Consider the following 16,161-nt stretch of genomic DNA (forward strand, 5'->3'; position numbering starts at 1 on the left):
GCTGCGGCGTCTTTTGCTTCGGCGGTCTCGACAAAAGCAACTTTTGACACTGTCGCCGGTGACGGCGTCTGATGAATCACATCTGCTATCTGAATAATTCTTCGTTTTTTCCGTAGTGCAGGGCCTTCTTCTGTCGAAGCTGCTTTGTCCTTCTGAAAAAACTTCGTCAGTTCCGGCGCCAGCGGACTTAGCTTGACAGGCAAGGGTTCAGTCATTACCTTCATAATCTCTTCTACATCGGCAGAAGAAGGCGTTGTATGAGTATCTTCTTCTCGAACCAACGTTTTTGGTTCTGGAGATGCAGTTTTTCTCTTTCTTGCAGCAGCCACCTTCGGCTCAGGGCTCAGCTTTTCAGGACTCAGTTTTTCAGAAATCTCATTTTTCTTTTTGGACACTTTGGTGCTCTCTTTGACAACAGCACTGGCAATTCTTTTTCTCTTCGGGCCGCCAGCATCTCCGCCCAATCGCCCATAGTCAGGATATTCGAAGCCTATAGCATCAAGTACTCTGTTTAGCCTTCGTTTCGGCCGGGTGCCGAAGGCTGCTGTCATCAATTGGTCCTCCTTTTTAGAGTAATTTCCAAGAATTTCAGTACTCATTATTTCGATTGTATCGAGCCATTCTTGGCAAGGAGCCTTAAAATATTTCTTGAACTTATAATGGTAGGGTAGCCGGACAAGCTCCCCTTCTTTTTTCTCCCCTGTAAGCTTCGGCATAGTCCACTCCTTCATAGTTGGAAATACTCTGAAGGCAAGAAATTCCTGCACTAAATCCCTAGTGCCAATGTGCTCTGCAATAATTCTGAATTCAGCCAACGCTTTTTGGGTTGGACCTTCTGGTGTCATATTGCATTGAGGTCGGGTTTCTCCGAAGATTAGTTCAAGCGGACTCTGCACAAGCTTCTCCTTGTCGTCATCAACCTTGACGTAGAACCATTCCGATTTCCAGCCTGCCGGCCACTTGCTTCAATAGCTGATGACATGAAATTTCGTGGTTTTTCGATATGCAAAGTTGTAACAACCAAAATTTTCATGTAGCCCATCCTTTCTGGCCTTTGTTTGGTAGTGTAGCTCGTGTACTCGGCAGAAACCTTCGGCAAATGGCTCCATTGATTGGCTTCGGAGAGCCCAAATATAAACACTAAGCCTAACAATGGCGTTAGGAGTCAGTTGGTGGAAATAAATCCCAAACTTTTGAAGCACATCAGAAATCATCCTATTCAAAGGAAATCTCAAGCCAGCTTTAAGAAAACTCTTGAAAATCACTATTGCATCCTTCTCTGGCTTCGAGGTAGTTTCCTCTCAACCGAAGCGAATCAGTTTTTTCTCATCTTCGCTGAAGTAGCCCGATTTCACCATCTTGGGAAGATCAGCCTTGGAGATAGTTGACTTCCCAAATTCCAGATGGCTAGGCTTGCTCGGTACTGAGATATTGTAATCATCGTCAGAGTCAGCCTCCTCAATATCTCCTTGTTCTGCTTCGGCAGCGGCTTGTTCTGCTTCGGCAGCGGGAACTTCTTCTGATGTCACCAATCCAGATCGTTGCATTGCTTCCGAGATAGGAACAATCTCTGCACCTTCGGCTTCCTCTCCCTCACGCTCAACTCTAGCAGTAGAGCGCACTCTGGCCATTTAATTTTGAATTTCTTGAAAAATTTCTTGGAAAATAATAGTCTTCTCTTCCGAAGCTATTCTTCTGACGAAGCAAATTCTAAATTGAAGCTTCGTTTGAATGCGAAAGTTAAGCTTCGGCTATGGTCAAAAATTTTGGCAGCAAAACAGTACAATAGCAATGAATGCTGTGGTAACTTCACACCTACCCGTATGTTTATATAGTGTTACAGGTAAGAAGGTGAATCGTCAGGATTTTTACACCAGGCAAACAGTTGCTCGCACCCGCTGAACGGTGGGCCGCAAGAACCAGAACAGTAAATCTGCATGGTGGGACCGCTGCACGCTTGAAAGCTGTATCGTTTCTCGACAACGAGCTCAGGGAAGGTGTTTTTCGGACCTTCGGCTTCCTGAAGCCTAAGAGACTTTTTTCACGGATCAAGCTCGTTACGAAAAACGATCTAGCACCACGAAGGGGCTACTGTTGGGACCATGCTTCGTCGCCGAAGGTCCTGCAGAAAGAAACAGCCTCGGCTGAAGCTGCTCGTACGTGATGCCAAAGGTGCCATTTCGTGAAGCTTCGGAATTACAAACCGACTTAAAGATAGAATGACCTTTTAGTCCATAAGAGTCCGAGTCATTGTTGTAAACTTTTATGCGGGGTACGATTGTAATTCCTCACGGGCTGTGTCCTGTGCCTATAAATAGTGAACAATATTCCTTTACTGTTCACACATTCCGGAAATTGCAATTGCATCACTCGGAAATTATTCTTTGTCAAGGCAGAGGTAAAATGTGTCTAAATATTATATTTGAACATCTTAAATTCATATATAATAAATAAATAATGTTATTTATTTCCAATTCACTTGTTTTTAGTGTTTGATGACTTACATTATTTCACATTATCTTTGTGATTTCGACTATGAAGGTATAACCTTCGTAGTTCTGCCATTATAACCTTCGTCCGAAGCATATCCTTGGGGAAATAATGCTTCAGAGGACGAAGGGCATTGATATTTAACATTTTATGTTGTCTTGTTCTTAATTCATAGCAATTGAGAACAAGTCCCCAACAGGGGCGCTGTGAGATAGCTCACACTCTATTTAGGTCTTTCAAGAATGAGATTGGATTCCTCACCAGGCCTCTTGCTCCTTTCCCAGTTGATGAGGAAGAAGTTGGAGATGATGAAGTTGCTCCTGAGGCTGATGCAGCTGAGTAGATGCCTCCTCCACAGTCTGATCAGTTCTGGCAGCCTGGTCCAGGCTATTTTGATCCTTACTTCCAGCACATGCAGCAAGGGCTCCAGACACATATGGATGGCCGATTTTAGGGTATGTTGACCCATATGGACCAGCGCATGGATGCCATGCAGACTCACTTTGATGATAACTTTGATGGGCTGCACTCTGAGCTTACTGAGCTTCGCACTCACATCCAAGACACTGTTCATGATCCAATTATGACTAGAATGAACAACATGCAACAGAGCTTTCAGGATAATATGGGGGCCTTGTCTAGTCAGTTTGACAACCCATCCACAAATGAAAGCATCTAGGATATACGTCAGAGGCAACAACAACTCCATCATGACTTCGGGCAGTTCTCCTCTGTCTTCGACACTTTCAGCACCCATTACTACAGCATGTACCCTCCATCTAGTGATCAGTGAGACCCCTCCTTTGTGGCAATTGATGCCAAAGGGGGAGTGAATAAGCTGAAGTTGGGGATGTCATAATCAGGGGGAGCTCATGTGGACATTGAGACTTTGCATATGCATGTTTACTATTTGAACTTTTTGTTTTATGCATTTGTTGAACTATGTCTTGTGTTTGTGGACAAATGTGTGGTGATATTTTGTGGATTGAACTATGTCTGTTAAATCTTATGTTTCTATTAGTTCGAATTATCCTGTGAATGGTTGATCGAGGAGTGATTAAATTTGCTGCGCTTATTTCACATTATACTTCTTGTATGCCTCGATAACCATGATTGTAGGAAGATCTCCATCAAAACTCTGATCGATTATGTGTGTCATATCTTCAACTAGAAATATCATGCACACATATAGGGGGAGCTATTCCTACACTCTGAGTTTTGTTGAGACTTATCTATCTCTCGGATGGAACTTCAAATCAAGATAAGTCTTTTGAAACTCATCTTTAAAATCCTTCTTATACCTAGGGTATGAGGAAGATTTGAAAATCAAAACCTCTCTTGGATAAAATGTGTAGTGTTGTCATCAATTACCAAAAAGATTGAGATTGTGAATCATCTAGGCCCCTTAGTGATGTTTTGGTAATTAATGACAACTGTTGGGGACTTGTTCTTAAATGCTATGAGTTAAGAGCAAGGCAACACAAAGAATGTTAAACATAAAAGTCCTTCGTCCTTCGAAGCATTATTTCCCTTGAGAGATAATGATTTTCGGACGAAGGTCACGAAGTACGTACCTTCGTGAATACAACATATAAATAATGAAGAAGGAAACATATAAAATATAAAAGGTAACACCCAACAGTTATGTATTGTTATTAACTCAATTCTATTTTATTATTATGGAAAAATAGAAATGAGTACAAATTACAAATGTACCTTCGGCTTGAAGGAAGGTAAAAGTACAAGCGTGACGCAAAAGCGAATGCCAAGTCAGCGTGAACAGTATAGGAGCACTGTTCATCTATTTATAGGCACGAGTTACAGCCCATGTAAAATTACATTCAGGCCCTTTGCATTTGCTAATAATTCTATAGCAATTCATCGAGGTCTAGATAGCCTTTTCCCTTTTAAGTCAGTTTCCTTTTGAAGCGTCCCGATCCTTTGGGACTCAAATGTGATACAATTACTAATCCCAGGAGGCTAGTAAACACATTCCTTACTTCAAATAGTACAGAGTTTAGATAAAGGTTATTACAATACCAGGGTACAAGCTCAAGAGAGAGCCAAAATAAGAAGCGCAGTAGGAAAATATACTAGCCCAAGCCACAGGCAGAACTGGGTGCAGACACAGCCCTCTCAATCAAGCATAGCAGAAAAGAAGTCATCGGCTGCTGAAAAACATAAATAAATCTGGGTGAATACACTAGGTATTCCGCAAGCCCACCCCGCTCCCGTAGAGAGAAAGAGACCTATAATATACATGCTTTATTTGGTGGAGTTGAAGTCACTCTTCATTTTCTTTAGAGAAAGACAGTTGCTATAGGTTTTTCCCAAAGACTATAAAGTAACCAAAAACTCAACCACCACTGAGCTTCCCGCTCCCGTGGCCTTATTCTCAACACCCACCTACCCACACATTTCCCTGTTCATGGAACTCATAGAAAAATCTCTAATTGTCATACCATACCAGACTCGTCCATACCAGTGGACACGGACTATTCGAATAGGTTTCAACTCTGCGCAGAGGGGTACACTTTACCCACTAGCCCGGTTTCTGCGATCTCACCGTCGCGAGACCCGAATGCCGGATCTCTTTCCTTCCTCGTATGTCCTAACCTTAACGGTTATACCGGAAGGAGTCAGGCCACCACCATGTCCAAACCGGACAAAACTTTCCCCCTCCTTATCCTCCCGGTGCTCCCTAGCCTTCATAACCCTGGGGTTGGACCACACGAGTTCGGATTGAGTGACTGCCCACACAGTCTCGAGTGGTTGTACTGATAAGGAGTACAGGTAGTGAAAATGACAAGTCGGTCCTTATATGAGGGGACAATCCTTCTGCTCACGCCTAAACCAGCTGAGCCAACACCTTAGGCCCTCCCCTAAACCAGGGAGTCCCTGATCATCCCACTCCCAAGGTGATGAGGGTGAGTACCCTTCATCGCATAACTTTTGAAAAGAGGCTTTATTTGAAGAAACACATTGCCCTTTTTCCAAATCCACATTTCGTATCCAGAATATATATATATCAATGCGGGCCATCTCTCACTCACAATGCAATTTTCCCACCCCGAATTCCCGGCCTAGGCAGTGGTAGAGAGAATAGGAAATTTATGCATCAAGGGAAAGGATGGACTTGCCTTCGTCGAAGCTTTCCTGGCATAAAAGATCTACTTCCGGGAGATCGGGCTCCGACCCTTCTTCCGGGGCTACGGGTTCTAGATCCGCCGGTCCCCGCCTCTTCTATTAAAACAGTCAATAAACAATACATCAACAGTAGTCTACTAATTGTAGTGTGTCATTTACCAACATTATTATTACTTAGGACTTTAGAAATTATTTGGATAATTTTTGGTGCATAAAATATTGAAGAAAACTAATTAAATGAGAAAAAGGTGAAGAAAAGAAAAAGAAAAGGGATTTCTTCTCTGATGGGCCAGGGGGGGTTCGGCCCAGCCAGGCGCGGAGCAGGCGCGCGCGAGGGCGCCGGCCCAACAGCGGCCCACGGGCGAGGGAGACGGCGCGTGCACGCGGGAGCGACGGCGTCACAGCGGGCCCACTTGCCAGCAAGAGCGGAGGGGGTGGGGTAACGGCGCTACGGTCTAACGGCGCGGGCAAACCGGCCGAGCGGGGGAGAAAAGCCGGCCGCCGGTGGGCTCGATGGCGAATTGCCGCCAGTGGCCCGGTTCTTGGTCCACGGGGAGGTGGATTAGCACGGGCAGGGACTGGCGATCCAAGGGGTAGGCTTAATTTGGCTAGAGGGGGCCGAGAGGGGGCTGTCCGCGGGGATCGCCGCCGGTGGTCTTTGGGTGAGGGACGGGGGCGGGGAAGTGGTGCTTTGCGTTCGCGACAAGGTGGGGAAGCTGCTTGGTTAACTTAATTGCTTGCTAGACCAACAAAGAGGGAGAGAGAAGAGGGAAAAGAACTCACCGGAGAGGGGGAAGACGGTGGCGCTTCGCGAATTGCGCTCGGGCGAGGGGAGGAGGGGAGTGGCCGAGGCCGGTGTGGGGAAGGAGGTGCCCGGGGCGACCTTTTTATAGGCACCCGAGGGGAGGGGAGCGGCGGAGCTCGGCGGGCGTCGGTGAGGTGCACAACGCCGACATTAATGCCGCACAGCGGCGCCGATGAGACTCCACGGCGGGGCGGTACTGGGCAAGGACGTTGGTCAAGCGGTGAGGACGGGGCGGTGCCGAACTCTTCCTGTGCAGCGAGGGGATGGGCGAGGGGACGGTGATGGAGGGGACGACAGTGCGTCGTACGCGAGGAAGACGACGCGGCTAACCGGTGGGGCCGGTCTGCCAGTGAGAGGGAGCGCACGAGCGAGAGGGGCTGGCGGGTGGGGCTGGCTTGTCAGCGAGAGCGGGTGAGGGGAGCGCGCGGGCGGCTTCGCGCGTGAGTGGGCCGGCTAATGGGCCGAGGGGGGGATGCGCGGGCGCGGGGAGGGGGAAGGCGGCCGCGACATGGGCCAGAATTGGCCCAGCAGGGGGGAGAGCTTTTGCTTTTTTTTAATTTTTAACAACTCATTTCCATTTTTGTTTCTTTTCTTTTTGGACAAATCATTTAGTGGATAATCTAGGTGTTGGAAAATAAAATCAAAGTGAGGTGCTTGTGATCAAACAAAGTGTATGCATATGATGGGAAAATCTAAGGGAGTTTTGGAATAGAAGATAAAAAGAGGGGAGGGGTAGATTAGGGTTTCAAACCTGGGTTAGAATTTTGGGATGTTACACCTTTTCCCTATCGTCATGTCGAAGCTCCCTTGCGCACAGCTTCGACTCTGTTCCATCCTTCGTTTCCCTTGTGCTTCTTCATACTATGATTTTGACTCAAGTCCGAAGGGTCCAAGTCCGAAGGTACCTGCTCATGTCTTATACTCCAAAAACATTGTTAAATCACGTTTTTGAGGACCTTCGGAAGCCGAAGGCCCCCAACAGTAGCCCCTCGCAATATTAATTTGTTAGAATGATAAATTCAGATTGCGATATGGACGAAGGCCTTAAGCCGAAGGTCCGAAAAAACACCTTCCCTTTGCTAGAATAGCAATAGTCAATGACAAGCGGGGCCCTGCCACTTGCAACGTATTGGACGTATAAATAAGAGCGCACCGCGAGCACATTTAGCACGCTTTCTTGCCGTCTGCTCTTGCCTTCCCAATTTTTAGTTCTTTGCACACCAACGCTTGCCTGGCTTTTTAGATTTTCTTTAGCTTCGGCTTTAAGAGCACGTTTTCAACATTTCCAAAGATGTCTCAAGACAAAAAGCTATTGCTGAAACGAAGTTGAGCCTTTCTGAGGAGAAGAATCTTGGCTTTATTGAATCGATAGCAAAGACGAATACGGAGAAGATTACTAGGGAGATTTGAGAAGGTTTATCTGAAGACACTGGTGATAGTGACAGTTATGATGTGGAAAGTGGCGGAGAAGACTCCGAAGATCGACCCTGGCGACCAAGTCATGCAGTTTTTGGAAAATCAACTATTAAACAGAGTCATCTCGATAATATGAGGGGAAGATATTTTCGGGACATGTCTACTGTAAGGGCTGATGACGGAGAGAGGACTGCGCCTACTCCCGAAGAGAATGAAGTTGTGATCTTCCGAAGCTTTTTTAAAGCTGGGCTTCGGTTTCCATTAAGCAAATTTGTGGTTGAGGTTTTAAAGATCTATCAAGTCTACCTTCATCAAATTACACCCGAAGCAATCATAAGAATGGGAATCTTCGTCTGGGCTGTGAGGAGCCAGGGCTTGGAGCCAAATGCAAAAAGCTTTTGCAATATGCATGAATTGTTATATGAGACGAAACCCTGGGGCAAAGAGCAATATCATAACAATTTTGGCTGTTATAGTTTCGTCGCTCGCTCTGGCTCGAGCTGTCCCGTGCCAACCTTCCGGAAAAGATGGCCTGGGGACTGGATGAAGGAATGGTTTTACATGAAAAATGATTTAAAGGCACGAGAAGACATCAAAGATATTATCATGCGTCCTATCTGGCAGCGCTTCGGCCTTAGGAAGCCGAAGGTGGAAATTGATGATGCAGCCGAAGAATGCCAAAAGGCCTTCGGCATAGTCTGCTCTTTCATCGGAACAAGGGATTTCGTCTAGGAGCACATAGCCTTCAGAGTGTGGCCTCTTGTAGAGCAATGGGAAATGCCAAAGGAAACCATCAGCAAGCCTGACGAAGGTGGACTGGTTAGGTTAAAATACACCTTCAGATATGAGGGTAAGTTTATTGAGCCAGATGATGATTGGCTGAAATGCATCGAAGCTACAAGCGACGAACTGCTTGGACCATATTCAAAGACAGAAGATAACGCTCTATCTGCGACCTTCGGAGGGCGGAAAAAGAAGAGGTTGAATAGAGTTTTCGATGCTATTGGGTTTATGTACCCTGATTACCGCTACTCGCTGAAAGGGCAAAAGAGAAAAAACACAACTTCTGGAAAAGGTGATACTTCGGTTGCTCTAAGTGAGGCTGCGCCAAAGAGGAAAAGAGTGAAGGTCCTTACTCACCGACCACGCTTCATCGAACCGGCCTCGGTGCCCGAATTTGGTGGTGAGACCTCTACTGCTACTGAAGCCAAAGAGCCTACACCTTCGCAGAAAATTGACGAGCTGACTGCAACGCCGAAGGCTGAAAAAATTGAAGAGTCGAGAGTTGAGAGGACAAGAACATCAGAACTTTTAAGTCCTTCGGCGGAAATTGAAGTACCAAAAACCCAAAAAGGTCCAGCAATGACCCCCAAAAGAAAAAGGATGGTTAAAGTACTGGATGTATTGGAGACAATAAAGTCTTCAAGCACTACTCCGAAGAAAATTGCCGAAACTCCCGAAGTGCAAATTGAAGCCTTTGATGCCGAAACTACAAAGCACCAATCTGAGACTGAAGCTGGGCCTTCAGAGCCCGCCAAGGTGAAATCCTTGGAAACCAAAGAAACAGAAGCAGCAGAACAAATTTTGGCTGAAGAAACTGGCACTGCCGCCCCCGAAGCATTTTCCGAAGCCTTCAATTATATTTTACGACATGCTTCGGGGAAAAAGTTGACTGAAAAAGAAAAGCAAGAGGCTCAGTTCTATGCCAAAAATTGAAATATCCAAAGGGGGCGTTGATTTTCAACGGCAGCGGAGAAGAAGACTTCTTGTATTGTCTCCCAGACAGCAAGGAGATCTCTGTCTACCGGGAGATGGCAAGAAGCTTCGGATTCCCGACGCTAGAAGACGAGCTCTCAGTGTTATCAAAAGATGAATTAGCCGACAGCTTAGCGTACAACAGCTTAAAGGTGAGAAAATAAGATTTTTGTACAACAACTTTAATTCGTTTGTTTATTCCTAAGACCACATTCCTTTTGCAGGGCCTTATTCTTAGCAATGCCCTCAGGGCTCAAAAAAGCGCTGAAGACGAGGGATGTACCATGGCCTTGAATAACCTTCGTTCCGAAGTAATTGAGCTAAGGAACGAAGGACTTGAGAAAGATAAAATATTAAACTCATTACTTAATAAAATAAAAGAAGACAAAGCTGCTTCCAAAGCCCAAGCTGAGATCCAGAAACACGAAATTGAAGATCTTCGAAAACAGCTGGCAGGAGAAAAATTAAAATGTGCGGTTGCCAAAGCTGACCGAGACGCCAGTGAATACTGGAAAAATCACTGGGAGAAAATAGTTGTGGAGCTTTGTTCTTCAAAAGAGAGATGCTATGAAAAATCTATGGCATGTGTAGAAAAGATAAAAACCAGCTTCGCCAATATTGGCGCATACTCAAATGAGGAAAACTTCGTAGTAGGCGATCCCGAAGGTCCAATCGAATGGATCAAGGGCGAAGCCGAAGCCTTTGAGGAAGTTCTGAGTGGCCGTGGAGATGTCTGCGCCTTCTCAGGTGCCAGAGGAATTGCGGCTATCTTAGAGAAGGCGGGATGCGAGCATGTGAAGATTCTGGCCCAAACCGAAGCTGCATTTTCTATTGAAGATACAAGAGACCCTTCGGCTGAGGCAAGCCTGATTGGCGAAAAGTTTTTTTACTGATATTTGGGAAAATGGTGGCCGAGAGATGGCCCACGAAATTATAAAGAAGAGTGAAAAAGATACCCATGATGCTAGAGAAGCAACAAAGGCAGTTGAAAAAACTGCAGAACTTGAAGGGCAGATAGGTATTGTCTAATTGCTTTTGACTTTATGCTTTATTCTTGTGACTTCGAACTTATTCATATTTTATATTGCAGTCGAATTATCTCCTCCTCCGGAGCCTTTCGAGCCACAAACGAGCCCCAAAGCAAAAAGCGAAGATGAAATTATTAAGATGGCTGAAGATATTATGGACAAAGTTGTTTTTCAACTACTAAACGAAGCTACAGAAGTAGTTTTAAGAGAAGAATAGCTATTGTTGTAAAAACATTTGGAATATTGATGTAATATTTGCTGTACACAGTGTATAATATTCTATAGTTTTGAAAGTAATATATAAGCTGTGTGTAATTCGGTTCTTTACGATGCATGAAACTTTACATACATACCGCTTTTGAGCCTTTGGCGAAAAAACACCTTCCCTTCTTTTCATGCTTCGTGAAGAATATCCATGTTCGTGAAAATATCATGCTTCTTAAGCAATAGATTTCCCGACATCTTATTTTGTGCCTTGGCACAATTTCTTCGAAACAATTTCCGAAGATTGATCATTGTATTCCCTTTTTGTGCCTTTGATGCGATATGATGTATGATGTCATGTTATGCGAATGATGTGATGATGCTATGGTATGCAAAATGATACTTGTACCGAAGATACACACATATTCCCACAGTAGAACACATTCTCTTTGCCGTTTATTTTTCGGCTTCACCGCTTATTTTTCGGTGTATCAGCGTTGACTTTTCGCTGTAAGCCTCCCTTAGGAGCGTCTTCACCTTTTATTTCGGCGGTATCAGCGTTTATTTTTCGCTGCAAGCCTCCCTTAGGAGCTTCTTCGCCTTTTATTTCGGCGGTATCAGTGTTTATTTTTCGCTGTAAGCTCTGCATTCCCTTTGGAACGACTTTTGAGGAGAAAACTTACGCTTCGTTCTTTTAAGAACGACTTTTGTTGCTTCGTCAAAACTTTTAGAACTTCGTCGATTTTTGAGGAAGGTATATTACATTATGATAATGACGAAGCTTTTCAAGAAATTGAAAACAACAAAAGAACTAAGTTTTCAATGATTGCTCTTTATTGAAAAAGGTAAATGATAACAAATGTAGAAACTGCTTCAGAGGTAGGATATATCTTAGTAGATGTGCTTCGATTCTGGCACAGTACTGTTGACTGTGCGAGCTTCGGATTGCTCCGTGAAGTCTCTCTACTGGTGCGTGTGCTGGCTCCCTTCTGGCTGCTGGCCTTGGGGATAAGCGGGTTGTATTGGTGGCAGAGGTGGAGGTTGTTGCCAAGATGCCTGAGGTTGGCTTGCCGAAGCAACAGAAACTGCAGGATGGTTGCCCACATACTCTAGAATGTACGGTGAGTGGTACGAAGCAGTATGCATAACCTGCTTCGACTGGCTCTGTTGGGCTGCAGCTTCTGCTATCTCTTTCTGTTTCTGGATGGTGACATGGCACATCCTGGTAGTATGGCCCTTGTCCTCACCACATAATAGGCAATAAATTTTTCTGGGCTGATCCCCAAACCTTCCTCCGAAGCCCCTGGTGCCTCTGCCCCTTGGAGCTGGGGGCCAAGGATAGCTCTGTTGCTGCCCCGAAGCCTGGGAGGAATACTGCGGCCTCTGCTGCTGACTTCCCCTGTCGTCATTCTGAGTAGAGTGGATTGATCTGATGTGCCTAGGGTGGACTCTCCCTCTGAAGCCCCTGGTCATTTCGGAGAACCTGTAAGCTTCCTCCCTTCTTTGTCGAAAGTCATTATCTGTGCGGATATATTCATCCATCTTTTGAAGCAGTTTCTCCAGGGTCCGAGGGGGTTTCCTGGCGAAGTATTGGGCCGCAGGTCCTGGCCGAAGTCCCTTGATCATGGCCTCAATGACAATTTCATTGGGCACCGTTGGCGCTTGTGCCCTTAAACGCAAGAACCTTCGTACATACGCCTGAAGGTATTCTTCGTGATCTTGTGTGCACTGGAACAAAGCTTGAGCAGTAACCGGCTTTGTCTGAAACCCTTGGAAACTGGTAATCAGCATATCCTTCAGCTTCTGCCATGATGTGATCGTTCCTGGTCGAAGAGAGGAGTACCAGGTTTGTGCAACATTCTTGACTGCCATGACAAAATATTTCGCCATGACTGCAGTATTCCTCTATATGAAGATATGGTGGCTTCGTAGCTCATCAGAAACTGCTTCAGATCTAAGTGTCCGTCATACATGGGGAGCTGGGGTGGCTTGTATGACGGGGGCCAAGGTGTAGCCTGTAGTTCTGCTGACAGAGGAGAAGCATCATCAAAAGCAAAATTTCCTTGATGAAAATCTTCATACCATTCATCCTCGTTGTAGAAGCCTTCCCGATGAAGCTCCCTATGTTGGGGCCTTCGGTCTTGCTCATCCTGAGCAAGATGGCGTACTTCTTCTGTAGGTTCGTCGATCTGCCTCTGAAGGTCGGCCAGTCGAGCCATCTTCTCCTTCTTCTTTTGTACTTGATGAAGCATCTCCATGTTCCTGATTTCTTGGTCCAACTTGTCCTCCTGGGGCGTTGGACTAGTGGCCTTTCTCTTCTGGCTTCGGGCCTCTCGAAGAGAAAGGGTCTTCTGGTTTGGATCCAGTGGCTGCAGAGCGGCAGCCCCTGTCGCTGAAGCTTTCTTTGGTGGCATGACGAAGGTCAATGCCTTCCAAAGGTGGTCGAGAAGAGTTCACCGGAGGTGGCGCCAATGTTGGGGACTTGTTCTTAAATGCTATGTGATAGTCGCCTAGAGGGGGGTGAATAGGGCGAAACTGAAATTTACAAATATAAACACAACTACAAGCCGGGTTAGCGTTAGAAATAATAACGAGTCCGCGAGAGAGGGTGCAAAACAAATCTCAAGCAAATAAGGGGTGTGACACAAGGATTTGTTTTACCGAGGTTCGGTTCTTGCAAACCTACTCCCCGTTGAGGTGGTCACAAAGACCGGGTCTCTTTCAACCCTTTCCCTCTCTCAAACGGTCCTTCCGACCGAGTGAGCTTCTCTTCTCAAATCAAAGCCGGGAACAAAACTTCCCCACAAGGGCCACCACACAATTGGTGCCTCTTGCCTTGATTACAATGGAGTTTTGATCACAAGAACAAGTGAGAAAGAAAAGAAGCAATCCAAGCGCAAGAGCTCAAAAGAACACGACAAATCTCTCTCGCTAATCACTAAAGCCTTGTGTGGAATTGGAGAGGATTTGATCTCTTTGGTGTGTCTAGAATTGAATGCCTAGCTCTTGTAAGTGGTTGGGAAGTGGAAAACTTGGATGGCATGAATGGTGGGTGGTTGGGGTATTTATAGCCCCAACCACCAAACTAGCCGTTTGGTGGGGCTGACTGTCGTATGGTGCACCGGACAGTCCGGTGTACACCGGACATGTCCGGTGCGCCAGCCACGTCACCAAAGCCGTTGGGTTCCGACCGTTGGAGCTCTGTCTTCTAGGCCCGCCTGGATGTCCGGTGGCGCACCGGACATGTACTGTAGAGTGTCCGGTGCGCCACTACGCGCGTGCCTGACTTCTGCGCGCTCTGGCGCGCATTAATTGCTGTTGCAGGTGACCGTTGGCGCGAAGTAGTCGTTGCCCCGCAGTTACACCGGACAGTCCGGTGTACACCGGACATGTCCGGTGAATTATAGCGGAGCAGCTGTTGCAGTTTCCCGAAGCTGGCGAGTTCCTGAGGCCGCTCCCCCTTGGAGCACCGGACACTGTCCGGTGTACACCGAACAGTCCGGTAAATTATAGTGGAGCTGCCTCTGGATTTTCCCAAAGGCGACGAGATTGCGCTGGAGTCCTCTGGTGCACCAGACATGTCCGGTGGGACAGTCCGGTGCGCCAGACCAGAGGTGCCTTCGGTTGTCCCTTTGCTCTTTTGTTGAACCCAATACTCGGTCTTTTTATTGGCTAAGTGTGAACCTTTGGCACCTGTATAACTTATACACTAGAGCAAACTAGTTAGTCCAATTATTTGTGTTGGGCAATTCAACCACCAAAATTAATTAGGGACTAGGTGTAAGCCTAATTCCCTTTCACTATGAGTTAACAGCAAGGCAACACAGAGAATGTTAAACATAAAAGTCCTTTGTCCTTCGAAGCATTATTTCCCTTGAGAGATAATGATTTTCGGACGAAGGTCACGAAGTACGTACCTTCGTGAATACAACATATAAATAATGAAGAAGGAAACATATAAAATATAAAAGGTAACACCAACAGTTATGTATTGTTATTAACTCATTTCTGTTTTATTATTATGGAAAAATAGAAATGAGTACAAATTACAAATGTACCTTCGACTTGAAGGAAGGTAAAAGTACAAGCGTGACGCAAAAGCGAATGCCAAGTCAGCGTGAACAGTACAGGAGCACTGTTCATCTATTTATAGGTACGGGTTACAGCCCATGTAAAATTACATTCAGGCCCTTTGCATTTGCTAATAATTCTATAGCAATTCATCGAGGTCTAGATAGCCTTTTCCCTTTTAAGTCGGTTTCCTTTTCCCTATCATCATGCCGAAGCTCCCTTGCGCACAGTTTCGGCTCTGTTCCATCCTTCGTTTCCCTTGTGCTTCTTCATACTGTGATTTTGACTCAAGTCCGAACGGTCCAAGTCCGAAGGTACCTGCTCATGTCTTATACTCCAAAAACATTGTTAAATCACGTTTTTGAGGACCTTCGGAAGCCGAAGGCCCCCAACAACAACTATTTGTGGACTAACAGTTCTTAGAGAAATAAGAATGCAGGTTGGACCACAGAGAACAGAAAATCTTGGATACTTATAAGCATTGGTTGTGGATCAAGTGAAGGCAAAGGTATAACATAGGTTTTTGTTTTTGCCGGTCTCCAGGAGTTTAGAGAAGACATTTGACCAGATTAGTAGGCTAGATGGCCGTACTATTAAGAGGGGTCAATGACTTTGGTTTGTGTAAAACTTAGTGCCTCATAGAGCATCAAGTGGTTGCATTTGCATGAGGTCTAACAACGCTTCTGGTTTCGAGAGTTAAAAAAATCTTTTCGAAAGCGTGTTTGAAAAGTTGCTAAGTCATGGGGTTAGTGGACCATCCGGGCCAAGTGGCCGGATCGTCCGCGATCTATCCAGAGGGGTCCGAAGTTTGTTCACTTCGGACTGGTCCTGTATGTTTGTACTGCGGACCGACCGGGCCTTGGGGCCGGACCGTCCGCAGTCCTGACCAGAGATGGTCACCCTCTGCACAGTCCCTGTATAATTGTGCGGACTGTCCGGCCGGGGTCGGCGGAACGTCCGCAGGTGCCAAATTAGTTTGGGCAGAGACTGTGTATTTTTGGGCACTTGTACTATGGACTGTCCAAGGCCTAAGCCCGGACAGTACTAACTCCCAGGTCGCAGACCGTCCGGCCTTGTATGGCAGACAGTCTGCGAGTGTTAGCTCATCGTGGTCAGAGCTCTGGTGCTCCATGTTGCCAGGTTTTGAACGGTCCGACCAAGGTTGGCGGACTGTCCGGACTTCACTTTTTCTGACAGATCTGACATATTTCAAACGGGAAATCTAGCCGTTACTTGTACGGTGGA

This window comes from Zea mays, chromosome 6, assembly GCF_902167145.1.
Source record: "Zea mays cultivar B73 chromosome 6, Zm-B73-REFERENCE-NAM-5.0, whole genome shotgun sequence".
Lineage (NCBI taxonomy): Eukaryota > Viridiplantae > Streptophyta > Magnoliopsida > Poales > Poaceae > Zea > Zea mays.